General features: G+C 40.5%; 1 protein-coding gene across 2 annotated transcripts in view; it reads right to left on the bottom strand.

Moving 5' to 3' along the window:
- Positions 1–20,884, bottom strand: part of LOC110504116 (histone deacetylase 4) — a 254,688-nt gene that overhangs the window by 213,437 nt on the left and 20,367 nt on the right. For both annotated transcript variants that reach the window (XM_090229569.1, XM_090229570.1), the window contains exon 2: positions 19,552–19,801. The gene's annotated coding sequence lies outside the window, so the exon portion shown is untranslated. The remainder of the gene's footprint in view (positions 1–19,551; positions 19,802–20,884) is intronic.

Raw genomic sequence — 20,884 nt, 5'->3', positions numbered from 1 at the left:
CTTGCAACCTTTTGGTTACTAGTCCAATTCTCTAACCGCTAGGCTACCTGCCGCCCAAAAATTTGACCATATTAATGACCAAAGGCTCGTATTTCTGTGTGTTTATTATAATTATGTCTATGATTTGATATTTGATAGAGCAGTCTGACTGAGCGGTGGTAGGCAGCAGCAGGCTCGTAAGCATTCATTCAAACTTTACTGCGTTTGCCAGCAGCTCTTAGCAATGCTTGAATCACAGTTCTGTTTATGACTGGATGCAATGTTCAGACATTCACAGAAGTATCTACAGCATAACACAATCATCGAAATCGGAAAAATGTAGTTTACATTTGCCCTAGCGCTAACTGAGGAAAGAGTGACTTAACACAAGAGGACATATTTGTATTACTCTCGCTGACAAACTACAATATGAATTAGCTAATAGAAATGACTATTTATAATTAGTCACATCACGGGTAAGCTCACCATTGATCGAAATAATTGAGTAAAACACTCTCTAGAAATCTAAAGTAATCCGAAGATGGGTAGTTTCAGCGCACTGCCAAGCTTTTTTCTCCTCACAGAAACCAAAGATAAGAGGAGACAAGATGAGTTTGGTCTGTTTATAGTATGCATGTTGGGGGGGGGGGGGGTCGTCTACCTATCGTGAGTGAGTGAGCTAAGCTGTAGCATTAGCAATGTCTTTCAAAAGGAGACAACTCACAAATGTGGAAATTCTGGAGATTTTTTAAAATTCTGACAATAAGTCTGATTATGAAAGTCAGGAATCAGATTATGACAGTGAGGAGCTGCCCCCCAACCTTGTAGCCATTGAGCCTGAATCTGAGGATTCCTTGTCCACTGACAAAGTCCCAGGTCCCTTTGAAGATGCTGGTGGTGATGGAGGCAGACCGACAGTGGATGAAGTACAGGAGTTCTGTGGTAGCTGAAAGGCCGCCAGCCATTTCACCCCTCCTGGCCCTGCTGTTTGCTTTGATGAGTCCCAGTCTGGAGTGCAACGCCCCTTGCCATTTCCATCTGAGGCAGAGTGCTTAAAGTTGTTTCTGACAGAGGAGCTGGTGGGAGATTTAGTAGAGGAGACCAATCGCTATGCCTTAGAGCTACAGGCGAAGAGAGCCAGGAGTGAGGGGTAAACTCGCTAAATGGGTGACAACCACAATTAGTGAAATGTATACCTTCCTGGTGACAGTCCTTCTCATGGGGATAGTAATGAAGAACTCCCTAAGAGAATACTGGAGCACAGATCCTTTGTTTGCAACTCCCTTATTTACCACCCTCTTTTCCCAAGACCGCTTTCATGTTCTGCTGCTATGACTGCATTTCATCAACAATGCTACTGCCATCCTAAATGACCCGTTATATAAAATAAGAAATGTCAACAGATGGCAGTAAAGTGGCATGACAAACGAGACATCCATGTCCTCTCCACTGTCCATACAGCAACCATTTCGGCCACAGGAAAGGTGGACCACCTGATGGGAGAGAGAAAAATCAAACCAGACTGCGTGCTTGACTATAACCTCAAAATAGGGGCAGTGGATAAGGCGGACATGATAAACAGCTTGGAATGAACTCAGAAAATGACCAAGTGGAATAAGAAGATATTTTTCCAGGGTAGCTTCAAAATACAACAAGCCAATACTTCTCTGACGAAATTAGCATTGTTTTACAGAGCTAATAGAATAATGCACGATTGAATATAACACCATAAAGGTTATGAAATGAGTAACGTTACCCTGGTTACCACAGTTATAAGGAATATACACAAATATATTATGCTCCATACACACAGTGAGATACAGTAGAAACAGTATAACATGACATACAGAAACTATTATAACGTTATAAGGCACTTACTTTGATAGAAACGCACACATTTCCAAAGTTATTATTGATAACGAAAACAACAATGAATGCGATGCAGGCAACAGACGGAAAATGTGGAACATGTATGTGCAGGACGAGAGAAGAGCAAATGTCTGCAGACTTGAACTGCACAAACAATTGGGAAGTGTTTGGGGAATTTTGTCCGGGTCAGAAATGTCAAAGAAATGTATTGGTATGCAAAAGTAAAAATTGCCACTTTTATGTGAATGAATGAGGCGGAACACACCTCAATTCAAATTGTTCTTTGAAAATAAAAAACTTGTTAGAAAATTATTTGAAATGACAAGTTGAAAACGGCCTATAAATAAAAACAGTGCCTTGGTTTCAGGGCAGCGCGGATTAAATGTACTGTTACGTAACAATCACATTCTGGAATGGAGAGAACGTTCTAACATCACGTGCATAAAAAAACTCACGCTGGGACGACCGTTAGAAATATTTGGAACTCACGCATGAAAGGGTTAATACCAAACTTGTTTGCTATCTGTAAATACAAACAAAATTGTTAAATTACGAGCCTAGTTGATTTAGCCAGGGGAAAAGCCAGGAACCTTCCCACATGTTTGGCTGAGATAATGAATGGGCTGGACATGCCGAGAGATTAGTTTGGATTGGTCTACCATGTAGCATGCTTTTCTCTATAACATGAGCTATTCAGTATGTGTAGGTAATGCTTTCTAACACCGCTTTTTTTTATATTGAGAAGAGCTGCAAACGTGTTGCTAATAATCTCCACTTTCTGGAAAACCGAATTCTGGCGTTGTATAAATCAAATCAAACTTTATTGGTCACATAGACATGGTTAGCAGGTGTTAACGCGAGTGTAGAAAAATACTTGTGCTTCTACAGTTGAAGTCGGAAGTTTACATACACCTTACCAATTAGATTTAAACTCAGTTTTTCACAATTCCTGACATTTAACTTAATCCAGGTCAGTTAGGATAACCACTTAATTTTAAGAATGTGAAATGTCAGAATAAGAGTAGAGAGAATGATTTATTTCAGCTTTTATTTATTTCATCTCATTTCCAGCAGGTCAGAAGTTAACATACACTCAATTAGTATTTGGTAGCTTTGCCTTTAAATTCTTTAACTTGGGTCAAACGTTTCGGGTAGCCTTCCACAAGCTTTCCACAATAAATTGGGTGAATTTTGGCCCATTTCTCATGACAGAGCTGGTGTAACTGAGTCAGGTTTGTAGGCCTCCTTGCTCGCACAGTTCTGCCCACAAATTCTCTATGGGATTGAGGTCAGGGCTTTGTGATGGCTACTACAATACCCTGACATTGTTGTTCTTAACCTTTTGTGACTAGGGGGCAGTATTTTCATTTTTGGAGAAAAAAAAACGTTCCCTTAGTAAACGGGATATTTTGTCAGGACAAGATGCTAGAGTATGCATATAATTGCCATCTTAGGATAGAAAACACTCTGAAGTTTCCAAAACTGTAAAAATATTGTCTGTGAGTATAACAGAACTGATGTTGCAGGCGAAAGCCTGAGAAAAATCCAATCCGGAAGTGCCTCATGTTTTGAAAGCACTGCGTTCCAATGCATCCCTATTGAGCAGTGAATGGGCTATCAACCAGATTACTCTTTCTCCGTATTCCCGAAGGTGTCTACAGCATTGTGACGTAGTTTTACGCATTTATGTTGAAGAATACCCGTAGGCGGCTACATTGCGTAAGTGGTCACCTGACGGCTCCCAGGGTGACTCTCGCATAAAATACAGAGGTAGCCATTACCCCAATCGGTCCTACTGAAAAACGAATTGTCCCGATGGATATATTATCGAATAGATATTTGAAAAGCACCTTGAGGGTTGATTATAAACAACGTTTGCCCATGTTTCTGTCGATATTACGGAGCTAATTTGGAATATTTTTCGCCGTTTTCGTGACTGCAATTTCCGGGCGATTTCTCTTTCTTCTGAAGAAGAACAAACGGAGCTATTTCGCCTACAAAAATAATATTTTTGGAAAAAAGGAACATTTGCTTTCTAACTGGGAGTCTCGTGAGTGAAAACATCGGAAGCTCATCAAAGGTAAACTATTTCATTTGATTGCTTTTCTGATTTCCGTGACCAAGTTACCTGCTGCTAGCTGGACAAAATGCTATGCTAGGCTATCGATAAACTTACACAAATGCCTGTCTAGCTTTGGCTGTAAAGCATATTTTGAAAATCTGAGACGACAGGGTGATTAACAAAAAGCTAAGCTGTGTCTCAATATGTTTCATTTGTGATTTTCATGAATAGGAATATTTTCTAGGAATATTTATGTCCGTTGCGTTATAATAATTAGTGTCAGATGATGACAACGGTCCCGTTCACGGGAAGGGGTGTCACTAGTTAAGCCATTTTGCCACAACTTTGGAAGTATTCTTGGGGTCATTGTCTATTTGGAAGACCCATTTGCGACCAAGCTTTAACTTCCTGACTGATGTCTTGAGCTGTTGCTTCAATATAGCCACATAATATTCCTACCTCATGATGCCACCTATTTTGTGAAGTGCACCAGTCCCTCCTGCAGCAAAGCACCCCCACAACATAATGCTTCCACCCCTGTGTTCCACGGTTGGGATGGTGTTCTTCGGCTTGCAAGCTTCCCCCTTTTTCCTCCAAACATAATGATGGTCATTATGGCCAAACAGTTCTATTTTTGTTTCATCAGACCAGAGGACATTTCTCCAAAAAGTACAATTTTTATCCCGATGTGCAGATGCAAACCGTAGTCTTTATGGCAGTTTTGGAGCAGTGGCTTCTTCCTTGCTGTGAGGCCTTTCAGGTTATTTCGATATAGGACTCGTTTTACTGTGGATATAGATACTTTTGTACCTGTTTCCTCCAGCATTTTCACAATGTCCTTTACTGTTGTTCTGTGATTGAGTCGCAATTTTCGCACCAAAGTACGTTAATCTCTAGGAGACAGAACGTGTCTCCTTCCTGAGCGGTATGATGGCTGCGTGGTCCCATGATGTTTATACTTGCGTACTATTGTTTGTACAGATGAACGTGGTACCTTCAGGCATTTGGAAATTGCTCGCAAGGATGAACCAGCCTTGTGGAGGTCTACAATTTTCTTTCTGAGGTCTTGGCTATGATGTCAAGCAAAGAGGCACTGAGTTTGAAGGTAGGTCTTGAAACACATCCACAGGTACACCTCCAATTGACTCAAATGATGTCAATTAGCATATCAGAAGCTTCTAAAGCCATGACATCATTTTCTGGAATTTTCCAAGCTGGTTAACCTCTCTAGGGTATGTGGGACGCTAGCGTCCCATCTGGCCAACATCCAGTGAGATTGCAGAGCGCCAAATTCAAACACAGAAATAATCATTCAGAAAACAAAACATATTTTACATAGATTTAAAGATTAAGTTCTTGTTAATCAAACCACGGTGTCAGATTTTAAAAATGTTTTACGGCGAAAGCATACCGTACGATTATTTGAGAACATACCCCAGTTGACAAATTATTACAAACAGTAACCAGCCAAGCAGAAGCATTACAAAACTCAGAAATAGAGATAAACTTAATCCCTTACCTTTGATGATCTTCATATGGTGGCACTCAGAAGACATTCATTTACTCAATAAATGTTCCTTTCGTTCGATAAAGTCTCTTTATATCCAAAAACCTCAGTTTTGTTCGCGCGTTTTCTTCACTAATCCACAGGATCAAATGCAGTCAAAACAGGCAGACATAAAATCCAAATTGTATCCGTAAAGTTCATAGAAACATGTCAAACGATGTTTATATTCAATCCTCAGTGTTTATCCTAAATTGTCTATAATATTTCAACCGGACAATAATGTTGTCAATATAAAAGGTAAACAAGAAATGCACTCTCTCGGGATTGCGCATGAAAAAGCTCTGTGACACGTCAGGGTCCACTCATTCAGACTGGTCTTACTCCCTCATTTATAAGAATACAAGCCTGAAACAATTTCTAAAGACTGGTGACATCTAGTGGAAGGCATAGGAACTGCAAATTGAGTCCTAAGTCAATGGATACTGTAATGACATTGAATAGTTAACTACAAAACAAAAAATATTTCCTGAATGGACTTTTCTCAGGTTTTCGCCTGCCAAATCAGTTCTGTTATACTCACAGACACTATTTTAACAGTTTTGGAAACTGTAGAGTGTTTTCTATCCAAATCTACTAGATATATGCATATCATATATTCTGGACCCGAGTAGCAGGCCGTTTAATTTGGGCATGCTTTTCATCCAAAATTCAGAATGCTGCCCCCTACCCTAGAGAAGTTAAAGGCACAGTCAACTTAGTGTGTGTAAACTTCTTACCCACTGGAATTGTGATACAGTGATTTTTTTGTGAAATAATCTGTCTGTAAACAATTGTTGGAAAAATGACTTATGTCATGCACAAAGTAGATGACCTAACCGACTTGCCAAAACTATAGTTTGTTAACAAGAAATTTGTGGAGTGGTTGAAAAACACGTTTTAATGACTCTAACCTAAGTCTATGTAAACTTCCGACTTAACTGTAGTTCCGACAGTGCAGTGATATCTAACAAGCAATCTAACAATTCCCCAATAACTACCTTATACACACAAATCTAAAAGGGGTGAATGAGAATATGTACATACAGTGGGGAGAACAAGTATTTGATACACTGACAATTTTGCAGGTTTTCCTACTTACAAAGCATGTAGAGGTCTTTAATTATTATCATAGGTACACTTCAACTGTGAGAGACGGAATCTAAAACAAAAATCCAGAAAATCACATTGTATGATTTTTAACTAATTAATTTTCATTTTATTGCATGACATAAGTATTTGATACATCATGTTACGGATACAAGTATCCTGTGTGTGTATCCTGTGTGTGTGTTTCTTTTCTCTCCTTCTCCCCTCACAGGTGAAAATCATCACTCCCCAATCAGTCAACAATCAATCATCAATCAGAAGACACACCTCCTCCTGTTTCCTACCCTATCACAGTTCCTTTCCCTTGGTTTAAAAACCCCATCAGTTGTTTGCTCTAGAGCTCAATCGCTCTGTAAATACCATGTCTGTAGGTCTCTGTGTTTCACTCTCTCTGTGTATTAACCTCTCTTTTGTTTGAGCACCTCCATAGCACTTTGTCATCACCTGTGAGTATTGTTTTTGGTTATGGTGTTTGTTTGATTGCTGTTGGGGAAACCAAGACAAGTCGCCCATGGGCATACACTACTTAAATACACTAGTTAGAACTGGGCGGACCACCCACTGTATTTTTGGTTGGTTAGCTGTTGTTAAAATAGGCTAGTCTAGCTTAGGGGTGTTTTGAATACTTGTTTCTTTCCTTGGGTCCAGCTCAGCCCCTTTTCCTGCTTCCCCCCCCCCCCCCCCATATTACCGTGTGTTTACAAATAAACCTTGAGTTTGACGGTAGATTTCAGTTGTCCTGGTTATTTCGTTCACACTTTTACTTTGTCACTATTATAATTTGCATGAGTTGTTATGGGTCTCATTACCATCCCCCTAGACTGTCGGGCCAAAAGGGATTCGTAACACATCAGAAAAGCAGAAATTAATATTTGGTACAGAAACCTTTGTTTGCAATTACAGAGATCATGTTTCCTGTAGTTCTTGACCAGGTTTGCACACACTGCAGCAGAGATTTTGGCCCACTCCTCCATACAGACCTCCATACAGACCTGCTCTTACTGAGGGAAGGAGGTTGTTGGCCAAGATATCGTGATACATGGCCCCATCCATCCTCCCCTCAATACAGTGCAGTCGTCCTGTCCTCTTTGCAGAAAAGCATCTCCAAAGAATGATGTTTCCACCTCCATGCTTCACGGTTGGGATGGTGTTGTTGGGGTTGTACTCATCCTTCTTCTTCCTCCAAACATGCCGAGTGGAGTTTAGACCAAAAGGCTCTATTTGTCTCATCAGACCACATGACCTGCTCCCATTCCTCCTCTGGCTCATCCAGATGGTCATTGGCAAACTTCAGATGGGCCTGGACATGCACTGGCTTGAGCAGGGGGACCTTGCGTGCGCTGCAGGATTTTAATCCATGACTGTGTAGTGTGCTACTAATGGTTTTCTTTGAGACTGTGGTCCCAGCTCTCTTCAGGTCATTAACCAGGTCCTGCCGTGTAGTTCTGGGCTGATCCCTCACCTTCCTCATGATCATTGATGCCCACGAGGTGAGATCTTGCATGGAGCCCCAGACTGAGGGTGATTGACCGTCATCTTGAACTTCTTCCATTTTCTAATAATTGTGCCAACAGTTGTTGCCTTCTAACCAAGCTGCCTGCCTATTGTCCTGTAGCCCATCCCAGCCTTGTGCAGGTCTATGATTTTTTTTCCTGATGTCCTTACACCCTCTCTGGTCTTGGCCATTGTGGAGAGGTTGGAGTCTGTTTGAGTGTGTGGACAGGTGTCTTTTATACAGGTAATGAGAGCAAACAGGTGCAGTTAATACAGGTAATGAGTGGAGAACAGGAGGGCTTCTTAAAGAAAAACGAACAGGAATTCTTACTGGTTGGTAGGTGATCAAATAATTATGTCATGCAATAAAATGCAAATTAATTACTTAAATCATACAATGTGATTTTCTGGATTTTTGTTTTAGATTCCGTCTCTCACAGTTGAAGTATACATATGATAACAATAACAGACATGCTTTGTAAGTCGGAAAAGCTGCAAAATCGGCAGTGTTTCAAATACTTGTTCTCCCCACTGTGTCTCCAGATTAGCTACATCTTCAAACTAAGGGGATTCATGGCATCTGTGACAGAGGAGAGAAGCGTTCACCCATGTATACGGGTAAGAAAGTCCAATTTTGTCAAAGTATTTCTCATAGCAGGTTAAAGCGTACTGTTAGCTAGCTAACATTGAACCTAGTTGGTTAGCTTTAGCTAACTTCATGCAGGGTAGGAACGTTATGAGTTGTGATTATGGTTAATTCTTTAGCTAGCTAGCTTGCTAACGGTAGCTAACTCAGTTCCATACATACGTGGCCAACCGCGGCATTCAAACGAGGCTGCAATGAAAACTAAATGGGACTGTAGCGACTGTTGCATCAAAATCCAGGGTGTGAACCAAGTATCGATTAAGAGTTGATTGGCATGGTAATGGACCAATAGTACTGGAAAAAGGTTGAGAACACTGACCCCGCTGACACTGTACGTTAAAGTGTGACGGGTCACGATGTATTATTCAACTCATTCTGTGCTGTACAGCCACATTCCACCAGGTGTAGCGCTTCTCTCGCAGATTAAAAACAAGAAATGATCAATGGTAAGTGTAATGGTGAGTGTAAAGTTAATTTCTCGTGAATTCATCAATAGTTAACTCAATTGTACATTTTTGGCATAATCACTGCAAGCCATCATGACTCACAAAAACCTTGACACCCACAGTTTAATTGTGAAGATATATTTAGCGCTGCCCTAAGAACCCTATTCAAATGATACAAACCTTCAAATAGGTATGTAATGAGACATTATTTAAACACTTTAGTGTTTTTTTTACATTTTAGAGGTGATAAGTTTTTAAAAAGACCTGGTGGTGTACCATTTCTTTCTTCAATCATGCAGAGACGGGCAGCATGAAGGTATCGTCATTAATGTTGCTGGAAGGGGGAGAAATTGTGATTTACAATTCATATTAGAGTTGACCTGGAAGATTTACGTTTTTGGGGCGATAAAATAAGGTCAAATGTATGGAAGAGCACAATGTACAAAAGGTCATTAGCTAAAGTTACATGTCTAAACAACAGACTCCGCTATGCAAGTAACCATTTCACTGTACCATTTACACATTCTGTATCCTGTGCCGGTGATGAATAAACTTAGATTTTATTTGATATAGTGTGTTTACCAATGTAAAGAACAACATGACCTGCACCAAAGTCAAATTAGGATATAACTTTTGGCCAATGAGACTGTCCAAGTTCTAAAATTCTACGGTAGAATGCGTTGCTTTTATTTCGATACTCATAACCGTAAGCTATTTTCTGTAATTAGCTCGCCATTAACTTGTAAATAATAATCTTGTTGTGGGTTTATTTTCCTGTAATAATGAATACAAATGAGCTAAAGTTAAGATGTTGTCAGCTATGATATGGTCATTGACATTAGCTAGCTAGCTAGCTAACAAGGTAGAAACGATCAAAGCATTGTTTAGAAAGTTGCTTTTAGTTCCTGGTTTGATATATCGACATATACTAAATTCATGTTCAAACGGATGGGTTTATTGGTGTTAAAATACACCAGTTATGCTATTTTGAACCTCCAGGCCTGGTGTTTTGATGTTTATACTTTTTCATAACGACAAGTTTGATGCGGACGACAAATCTTTGGTTGTTTAGAACACTACCGTACTCTGTTTGGCCTCGCATGTGAATCCTTAAAGAGATGGGTGGGGCTAAGGCTTAAGAGACTGTGAATGAAGCTGAATGAGTATAGACAAAGAGCTCTCCAGCAGGTGTCCCAACACAGTCAAGGGCCTATTTCTCAAAAGTGGGCTTACATGTTTATCAACTTTCAAAGCAGAATTACTTTCCCATTGTTCCTCAACTATAGTGTATGACGTCATATTTTCTAGCTCTGAGTCTATTTCAAATTTTGCTACCTAAGACCGAATTGAGCCAGTCAGTCACATATTGAGTTGCACCCCTGCCATTTGTCCTAAGACCAGCCTCAATTCATTGGGGCATGGACTCTACAAGGTGTCGAAAGCCCATGTTGACTCCAATGCTTCTCACAGTTGTGTCAACTTGGCTGGATGTCCTTTGGGTGGTGGACCATTCTTGAAACACACGGGAAACTGATGAGCATGAAAAACCCAGCAGCGTTGCAGTTCTTGACACACTCAAACAGTTGCACCTGGCACCTACTACCATACCCGTTCAAAGGAAGTTAAATATTTTGTCTTGCCCATTCACCCTCTGAATGGCAAAAATACACAATCCATGTCTCAAGGCTCAAAAATTGTTCTTTAACCTGTCTCCTCCCCTTCATTTACACTGGTTGAAGTGGATTTAACAAATGACATCAATAAGGGATCAAAGCTTTCACCTGGTCAGTCTGTCATGGTAAGAGCATGTGTTCATAATGTGTCGTATACTCGGCGTGTGTGCACATAAAGATGTAGGTAAATTCATCTCTATTTTAACAAAATTGAACAGCCTAATTGACTAGCCAAAATTTATGACAACCACTGGTTTAGGTTGCACATAATTTCCTGCTTAAACATGTTAGATTAAACTATTTATTTCTTGAATACCATCTCAGAAGTCTATTACACTTTTCAAAAAAGCACCCACATTATAAGACGATTTTAAAAAATCCCATTGCGTGACGCCACAAAAAACAATTGGTGCAACCAAATTATGGTGTCACGTCTCCGGTCTTCTAGCCATCGCCGATCCATTTTTCATTTGTCTTGTCTTGTTTTCCCACACACCTGGTTCTCATTTCCCTCATTATGTGTTGTGTATTTAACCCTCTGTTTTCCCCATGTCTTTGTGTGGTATTGTTGATTTCTGTTTCATGTATTTCGCACGTTAGTCTGTTGCGCTGGGATATGTTAACCCAAATTGTTATTTTGTGTTTATTTTGCCATGTGCTTTTGGTTCGCCTAAATAAAAGGCTCCGTTGGCTGCCCAATATCTGCTCTCCTTCCTGCACCTGACTCTCTTACAGCCATTTACGCAGACCTGACATATGGCTTGGTGCCACCAACTGAAAAAGTTAGTGGGACCAGTGCCACCAGGGTAAAATGTTAGTTTGGAGCTCTGCTGTCTCAGTTTGGTAAATGTTACAACTGGAATTAATTTAATAAATTAAATGCAACTAAATACTATAACACTGCTGGTTAGAATAGCGTTTGGTTAATTCTCCCTGGGAGCGCATTCCTGCAGCATGCCAGTTTGATGACGCCAGGGTGAAAAGAAGCAAAAAATGACATGCATGCCATACGATTGCCGACATTCAAAATCCAATCCGGCCAGACAAATTCTTTGAAGACTTTTAGTATCTTCAGGGAAAAGCAACTTAACGGGTCCTCAGCCAAAGCTGTCTGTCTTCAGACAGTGAAGCAAAATAAACACCAGGTGAAAAAATATCAGAACTCAAATGAAACATACCGTGGCCTCCTTCCACAAACTATTTACATAACCAAACTTACAATGGGAAGGAAAAAAAAGTTTGGACCCACTCGACCAGAGAGAATGTAATAGATAACTTCAGCCAGTATTCATGGACATTTGGAGGTGTTGTATGGGACTGCTGTGTCCAGGCTGACGCATAATCCAAGAATAATCCGTAATCCGAGCAAGGTCACACCAACGTCCCAGAATGCCATGGCCTGCACTGTGCCAATAGCACGGCCATAATCAAGCAGTGCCTGTGACCTCAGTGTGTTGAACATATGGGGCGAGACACAATTGGCCTTTCATGGGGAACGCAGCAGGACGCTCGTAAACAACTGATTAGTGTATTTAAGAGAGATACGGGTAACTACAGTTTTGTGATGAAACCAGCAATATGGGAAAAACTTTTTTTTTTTTATGAAATAAACCCATTAATTTATCATCCAGTTTAAAAATATATACATGTGTGTTACAAAGATGTAGTAATTAAAACGGGTGATGCTGGGTATTGGATTGGCAGCTCAACACATTGTCTGCAACAGTAACATGACCGAGCAGTAAAAACATTGGACATTTGAGTAAGGGTTGCTCAACTCCTGGGCTGTGTTTGTTGGCATGTCTCAACCAAAGCTCATGCTGTTGTTGAATGAGTGAGTTCAACATCCTACAATGGTTGTGGTTGGGCTATTACAAATTTAGCATAAGAACACTGGAAATAAGAGCGAGGGTATGATGAATGCCTAAAGCTCGCCACAACCAAACAAAATCACTTTTTATTTGTCCTCGACGAGTCCCGTTAGGACATCAGAACATCTTTCTTACAGAAATGTGGTTTAAAAAAACCTTAGGCAATTGAAAACACACTGAACTCAATAATTAATCCTGCAATAAAGTCTCTTTGGTTATGGCACTGTACTGACAACTTCAAACAAAATTCTCATAAAACAACGCTATACAAAAGCAAAAATGAAAGCAAAGAGTGACGCTGGAGAACATTCACTTGAGGGCATAACCATCTTGGGCTGCATGTCCCTGTACGACATCAACAAATGATTCAGTCTATGTGATGCAGCTTAGTGGAGGCTGCCTTCTAGGAAGAATGGGAAAGATGGTGCAAGTCTAATGGTGTACCGCGCTGTAGCCTTGGTATTGTGAGCCTTCGTTTTGGGGCTATGTGCAAAGCCACATTGGTTCAATTCGCTGTTTCCTAGTCTCTCCTACTAAAATGCTAAATAAAACCAGAGTCCACAATTGTTTCAACCTGTAAGGGCTACATTGTTTGTAGTTAGACAGCTGACAGGTGCTCAGGGGGAAAGTACTAGGATAGACCAAATAACATTATTATAACAGGACTATGAAAGTTTTCCTGCAAAACACCCTGACAATGAAGACTCATCAGCAAAACCCATAAAAACAGGGACAGTTTACAAGTTAAAGAATATTATTCTGTGTTAAAGGATAACCTGTCACTGAACTGTGGAAGTGGGTTTTGGACAAACTCATAAAAAATGTGTAATGTGTGAGAAATGTACATCAACAGGGATCCACGCTAGGGTTAAACAAATGTGTAAGACAGAAAGACTGGAATCGCTAACAAACTATACTGATCAAAAATATACAAGCAACATGTAAAGTGTTGGTTCCATGTTTCATGAGCTGAAATAAAATATCCCTACATTTTCCATACGCACTAAGGCTATTTCGCTCCAATTTTGTGAACAAATTTATTTACATCCCTGTTAGTGAGCATTTCTCCTTTGCCAAGATAATCCATCCACCTGACAAGTGTGTCATATCAAGACGTTGATTAAATAGCATGATCATTACACAGGTGCACCTTTTGCTGGGGACAATAAAAGGCCACTCTAAACTGTGCAGTTGGCATGTTGACACAACATTGACATTAGCAAACCGCTCGCCCACACGACGCCATACAGGTGGTCTTCAGTTGTGAGGCCGGTTGGACGTACTGCCAAATTCCCTAAAACGACGTTGGAGGCAACAGCTCTTGTGGACATCCCTGCAGTCAGCATGCCAACTGCACAGTTTAGAGTGGCCTTTTATTGTGCCTCATGCAGCTGGACACATTTCATTTGGATAGTGTTTATCAGACTGTTGATTGTGGCCTGTAGAAAGTTGTGCCACTCCTCTTCAATGGCTGTGCGAAGTTGTTGGATATTGGCAGGAACATGCCGTCGTCCATTTAGATCCAGAGCATCCCAAACATGTTTGCTGAGTATGCAGGCCATGGAAGAACTGGGACAATTTCAGCTTCCGGGAATTGTATACAGATCCTTGCGACATGGGGCCGTGCATTATCATGCTGAAACATTAGGTGATGGAGGCAGATGAAGAGCATGACAACGGGCCTCAGGATCTCATCACGGTGTCTCTGTGCGTTCAAATTGCCATTGATAAAATGCATTTGTGTTTGTCAGTAGCTTATGCCTGCCCATACCATAACCCTACCGCCACTGGAAATGTGTCCAGCTGCATGAGGCAAATGGTGGTCACACCAGATATGGACAGGTTTTCTGATCCATGCCCCTAATTGTTTTAAGATATCTCTATTCCCAGTCATGTGAAAATCCATAGATTGGGCCTAATGAATTTATTGCAATTGACTGATTTCCTTATATGAACTGTAACTCAGTAAAATCTTTGAAATTGTTTCATGTTGCTTTAATATTTTGGTTAAGAATAGAAAAAATATATATACAGTTGAAGTCGGAAGTCTACATACACTTAGGTTGGAGTCATTAAAACTTGTTTTTCAACCACTCCATACATTTCTTGTTAACAAACTATAGTTTTGGTAAGTCGGATAGAACATCTACTTTGTACATGACAAGTAATTTTTCCAACAATTGTTTACAGGCAGATTATTTCACTTATAATTCACTGTATCACAATTCCAGTGGTTCAGAAGTTTACATACACTAAATTGACTGTGTGTAATGATGTTCATCTGAGGAAGAAGGAGTAGACCAAAGCGCAGAACACTAAATACAAAAGAACAAGAGAATAAATGAAAACCGAAACAGTCCCGTATGGTGCAAACACTGAAACGGAAAACAACTACCCACAACCCATAGTGGGAAAACAGGCTGCCTAAGTATGCTTCTCAATCAGATACAACGATTGACAGCTGCCTCTGATTGGGAACCATACCAGGCCAAACACCTAGAAATATAACACACAGAACCAAAACATAGAATCAGATCTCATTTCTTTAAGAGGATTAGCAGGCCTGGGGCAGCAGAGGGTGAAACCCAGGCCCCCAACCAGATCCATGGTGTGGGGAAATCCCTTTACATCGTTAGATCACAGGATTAGTGGGGCACCACCACCAGAGTCTCGCTCCCTCTCTCTCAACGTCCAAGGGCTAACAGGCCTGCTGATTAGAGAACTTTGGCCAAAGCCTCAAAAAGTAGTAATGTTGATTTCGTGGTCAATTTACCATTTCTTTGTGGATTTTGATGTGTTATTGGGGTCATTGTCCTGCTGGAGGATCCACTTGTGGCCCAGTTTCACCCTCCTGGTAGAGGCAACCACGTTTTTGGCTAAAATGTCCTGGTACTTGGTAGAGTTTATGACGCTGTTGACCTTAACAAGGGCCCCAGGGGCCTCATTTATCAATATTGCGTGGAAACTATTCTAAAATACTACTTATAAACGGAATGTATAATGTTCATACCTCATAGAAAGTGTGATTTATCAAACAATCCTATGAGCATCACACCCACACCGGTAGAAGATAACCATTAACCATTGATAAATACCATTTGTTCTCAGCCTCGATGCTCGACCATGGCTATTTGCATTTAGAAACACCCCTAATTAACCATATATGGTCAAAATCATCACTTTAAAGCCGTACCAAAAATAACATAGCTACAAAGAGGACCATTAAATTGACCAGTAAACATTTTTTTAAAGCACATAGCTTCAAAGAGGACCATTAAGTTGCTTTAGTAATGGCAAATTTTAGAGCCCTCTGGGTTCTCTATGGTGTTGTTGTTCAGGGTGTGACTAGGGGGTGTTCTAGCCTTTTCATTTCTATGTTGGTGCTCTTAGTATGGTTCCCAATTAGACGCAGCTGGTGTTCGTTGTCTCTAATTGTCTCTAATTGGGAATCATAGTTAAGGTGTCCCTGTTCCCACCTGCTTTGTTTGTGTATGTGCTTGTTCCACTATGTTACTTCACCACCAGAGTCTCGTCAGACTTTTGTTGAGAAGTTTCACTTTTAATAAAGATGTGGAACTCCGTTCTTTTCAACAAACGTGACAAATACTTCAAATGAGTAGGCAACCATTCTCATCCCCTGGCATGTGTTTGTCTTTTTAAAGTAGGTCTTAAATGGTCACAAAAATTCTATAAGATTGGTTTTGGGAAACTATAGTTTATGAGCTAAACTGTACTGCAAAAAAAAAGTCCCACCTGTCTCTAAAAATGAGCTCTCTGTGAAATGCAGCATGTGCCAAATCCGCAGAACAAAGCAAGATCATTATCATCATTATCTCAGTCTTTTAATAGTATTTCAACAATGGTTTCACTTTCACACGTACCTCTAATTTAAGAAATGACTGTACTTTATATGGATTATTATCGTAACAAATGCACTGATGTGGTCAAATTATACGCCTGCATGAATTCATTTCAGACATTCAACATTCTACACTTGACAAGCAGTTCCCGTATTCCATCACTTGGCACTGTGCGTACCAATGGTCATATGCACACTCTCAAGCAAATGTTCATAGCGATAAATCTCACACTTTGCGTGGAAATGATTTCATGCATGGTTTACGCACAGATTTGTGCATACACATGATTGATAAATGAGGCTCCAGGACCAGTGGAAGCAATACAGCCCCATAACTTCAAAGATGCCAAAGACCTCTGTTTTTGTCTCATCTGACCATATAGCACTCAGTTCCAATCCAAGTGTCATTGCCGTTTCGCAAACTCCAGGCGTTTACATTTGTTGGAGGCTTGCTCTCTCTGGCAACCCTTCCAAAGAGCCTATTGGAGGTTTTTGTCATTTGCCAAATGTGGCCCTTGGATTTTTCTTTCCCTCCCGAACCATCTTCCTCACTGTGTGTGGGGACAAGATACAATTGTCCTCTACCAGGAACGTTTTTACCCATTGCCTGATTTATGAAGGTCGTGGGCGAGCCTATGATGCACCACTTATGTACCATTTTCACTTTGAAAGAAACATTTGCTAATTTGACCATCCTATGACTTTCTCCCATAGTCCACCAATATGTCATGCAGATTAGCAATTGTTTATTTTATTGATCACACTGGGTATTCATTCACTCATTCTGGTGGGTAGTTCACACTAGGTAGGAATCACTGCTGTAGATAGGCAGGAAATGTGAACAGGCGAACGTAGATAACTATTTTGGTTGATCACCAACAAAATAATTGTGGACTCAAAAAGCATAACCAATCTACCTGAGAAATATAGTACAATCGGAAAGTATTTAGACCCCTTTACTTTTTCCATATTTTGTTACGTTACAGCCTTATTCTAAAACGGATTAAGATGGATTCGTTTTTTTGCTCATCAATCATATACAATACCCCATAATGACAAAGCAAAAACAGGTTTAGAAATTTCTAAAACGTATCAAATAAACTGAAATATTACATTTACATAAGTATTCAGACTCTTTATTCAGTACTTTGAAGCACCTTGGGCAGCAATTATAGCCTCGAGTCCTCTTGGGTATGACACTACTAGCTTCGCACGCCTGTATTTGAGGAGTTTCTCGCATTCTTCTCTGCAGATCCTCTCAAGCTGTCGGGTTGGATTTGGAGTGTCGCTGCACAGCTATTTTCAGGTCTCTCCAGAGATGTTTGATCAAGTCTGGGCTCTGGCTGGGTCACTCAAGGACATTCAGAGACTTGTCCCAAAGCCACTCCTGCATTGTCTTGGCCGTGTGCTTACGGTCGTTGTCCTGTCCAGTCTGAGGTCCTGAGCTCTCTGGAGCAGGTTTTGATCAAGGATCTCTCTGTACTTTGCTCCGTTCATCTTTCCCTCAATCCTGACTAGTCTCCCAATCCCTGCTGCAGAAAAACATCCCCGCAGCATGATGGTGCCACCACCATGCTTCACCAAAATTTGTTGGTACTCTTCCCCAGATCTGTGCCTTAACACAATCTTGTCTCTGAGCTCTAAGGACAATTCTGTTAACCTCATGGCTTGGTTTTCGCTCTGACATGCACTGTCAACTGTGGGACCTTATATAGACAGGTGTGCCTTTCCAAATCATGTCCAATCAATGGAATTTACCACAGGTGGACTCCAATCAAGTTGTAGAAACATCTCACGGATTATCAATGGAAACAGGATGCACCTGATCTCAATTTTGAGTCTCATAGCAAAGGGTCTGAATACCTATGTCAATAAGTTCTTTATTTTTAATACATTTGCAAAAATGTCTAAACCTGTTTTCGCTTTGTCTTTCTGGGGTATTGTGTGTAGATAGATGAGGATTTTTATTTAATCCATTTTAGAATAAGGCTTTAACGGTACAACATTTGGGAAAAGTCAAGGGTTCTGAATACTTTCCGAATGCACTGTACATGTTTGTGTGATGTTACTGTATAATTCTATAGCTAGACACATTTAACATTAGGTTGCAAGTGACTTTCACTTCTTCTCCAGCTCCGGGACAGCAGTGTGATTCGAATAGGCTGGATTAGCGCAAAGACTCATCTTGCCCAGAAGGCCAGCCAAAGGCGGCTAAGGGCTCAATCCCCTTGTCTTCATTCAAAGTGAAAACATTACACAAGGAGTGGGGCGGCATAGGGTCGCCACCGACCTGTGGAGTCCCGCTTTAAACAGGTTAACTTAAAAAAAAAAATAGAATGTTAAAGCAGATTTTATTTTGTTTCGATTTTTTTATAAGAATCGTTTGGGTGCCAATAATTGATGCTTATCTTTTTGAGAATTGTATTTATTACTTGTGTGTAAAATAATATAATTTAAAAAAAATGTTTGTATAAAATATGTGTATTATTTATTTCATAGTCTTTTTTGCTCATCTTTAACAAGTGTGCCAATAATTTGAGGTGACTGTACATTCCATCATATCAACAGATACGTATGTCACATTTTGGCCAGAGAAACACACAACATGCCATAAAATCTTTATGTTATGCAGTTAATTCATTCCGTTTAGTGAGAATCCTTCCCAGCTGTCTCTATAACCATAAGGCCTGTCACCTGCAGCAGCCAAAGATCTGACTCCACCTCAGGCGAGGCAAACAAGTTCATTAATGGCAGCTCCTCAAACACCAGAGAGTTGACATAAGGACACCAGCGATAAAAAAGCAATATCAATCTAATTCAACTCAAGTGGGAAGAAGTTCAAAAGTGTTTGGTTTGATGTAGCACAAGATTTGACAACCTTGGTCTGCTGGTACTGCAGGGTGTTGTTCTAACCAGGCAGTTTTCCATTGCAGAATATTTTTGCTACAGTGTGCACGAATTAACACGACCCAGCACTGGTCAACCAGACAAACTCTTACCTAGGCGACTGTAGGAATCAATTGTTGGGGTACCATTCCTGAGAAGACTGATGAAGAGGATGAGGAAGACGGCCTCAGTACTCCTCTGGGGGGTGTAAGGTGAACACCATCGACGGTCCGGCTGGATGAACACTGCCAGGGAGAATATGATGAGGGAGGAGGAGGAGGGAGCGTCTCAAGGGCTCATTCTAGACGACACAGCTTTCAGGTGGTTGCAGTTGGCTTGCTTCTCCACCCCCATGAATTCAACCTGTCAAGGGCACATAAATACTCAAGTTTAAATGAGGTTAGTCATATGTGGACCAAATATGCTCCCATACAATTCAAAGTTTAAGAATACTATATAGGCTACTTAACAGTGCACAAAACATTAGGAATTACCTTCCTAATTTTGAATTGCACCTCCTTTTGCCCTCAGAACAGACTAAATTTGTCAGGGCATGGACTCTACAAGGTGTCAAAAGCTTTCCACAGGGATGCTAGCCCATGCTGACTCCAATGCTGAAGTGGATTTCACAAGTGACATCAATCAGTGATCATATCTTTCACCTAGATTTACCTGGTCAATCTATGTAATGGAAAGGGCATGTTTTGTACACTGAGTGTATATACTATTTAGAATGTAAAAATGTATTACGTAACAAACGAATATCAACATACTAGGCCCACCCATACTGAGAATGCGTCATGTAATGCACAATTGTGTTGTTTCCCACTATTCGTTCATTTTGGTACAGCCTGTCCTCATATCTGATTATCAACTGTTGTCAAAAGAAAAGGAGCTCAGATGCAATAACTTATTAACCGTATAACCAACGTTGACAGACAAGCTGTCTTCATCAGGGTATAATGACACCCACTTCCCTTGAAAAACAGTTTGCTCTACATCCAACTCTGTCGAACCAAAAGAATTTGCAAAAAACAATCAGATTTTGACAGAAATATGGCTGAGACACAAATAAAATAGAAGGAGAGGGGGTACAAAAATGGTCAGATTAATACGGCCATCTCTTTCAAGGACAGCATCACAAAAAGAAGCATTCTTGCATCCTCACTACCCGTGCTCGGAACCGATTTAAGGGAATCGTTCAAACATTGGCACATTCTAAGATCCATTATAAGATCCGATGACAGTATCGGAAATGTGTTTTCGGACCCTCCCTTGGTCGTATTCTCGAAAAGGCAGAAATCTCAGAGATCAATTGGTAAACTCTGATTTTCCACCCCAAAACACCCCAGCACAACATCTATTTGCGCCTCTACCGGATGGAAACTACAAGTGTACTTCTAGAAGGTTATCCTATCTTCACAGAGGAACTCTGGAGCTCTGTCA

Source organism: Oncorhynchus mykiss, chromosome 3, assembly GCF_057628025.1.
Source record: "Oncorhynchus mykiss isolate SJ-2025 chromosome 3, ASM5762802v1, whole genome shotgun sequence".
NCBI lineage: Eukaryota > Metazoa > Chordata > Actinopteri > Salmoniformes > Salmonidae > Oncorhynchus > Oncorhynchus mykiss.
The sequence above is the reverse complement of the archived record's forward strand: the minus strand, read 5'-3'. Positions and strand labels throughout refer to the sequence as shown.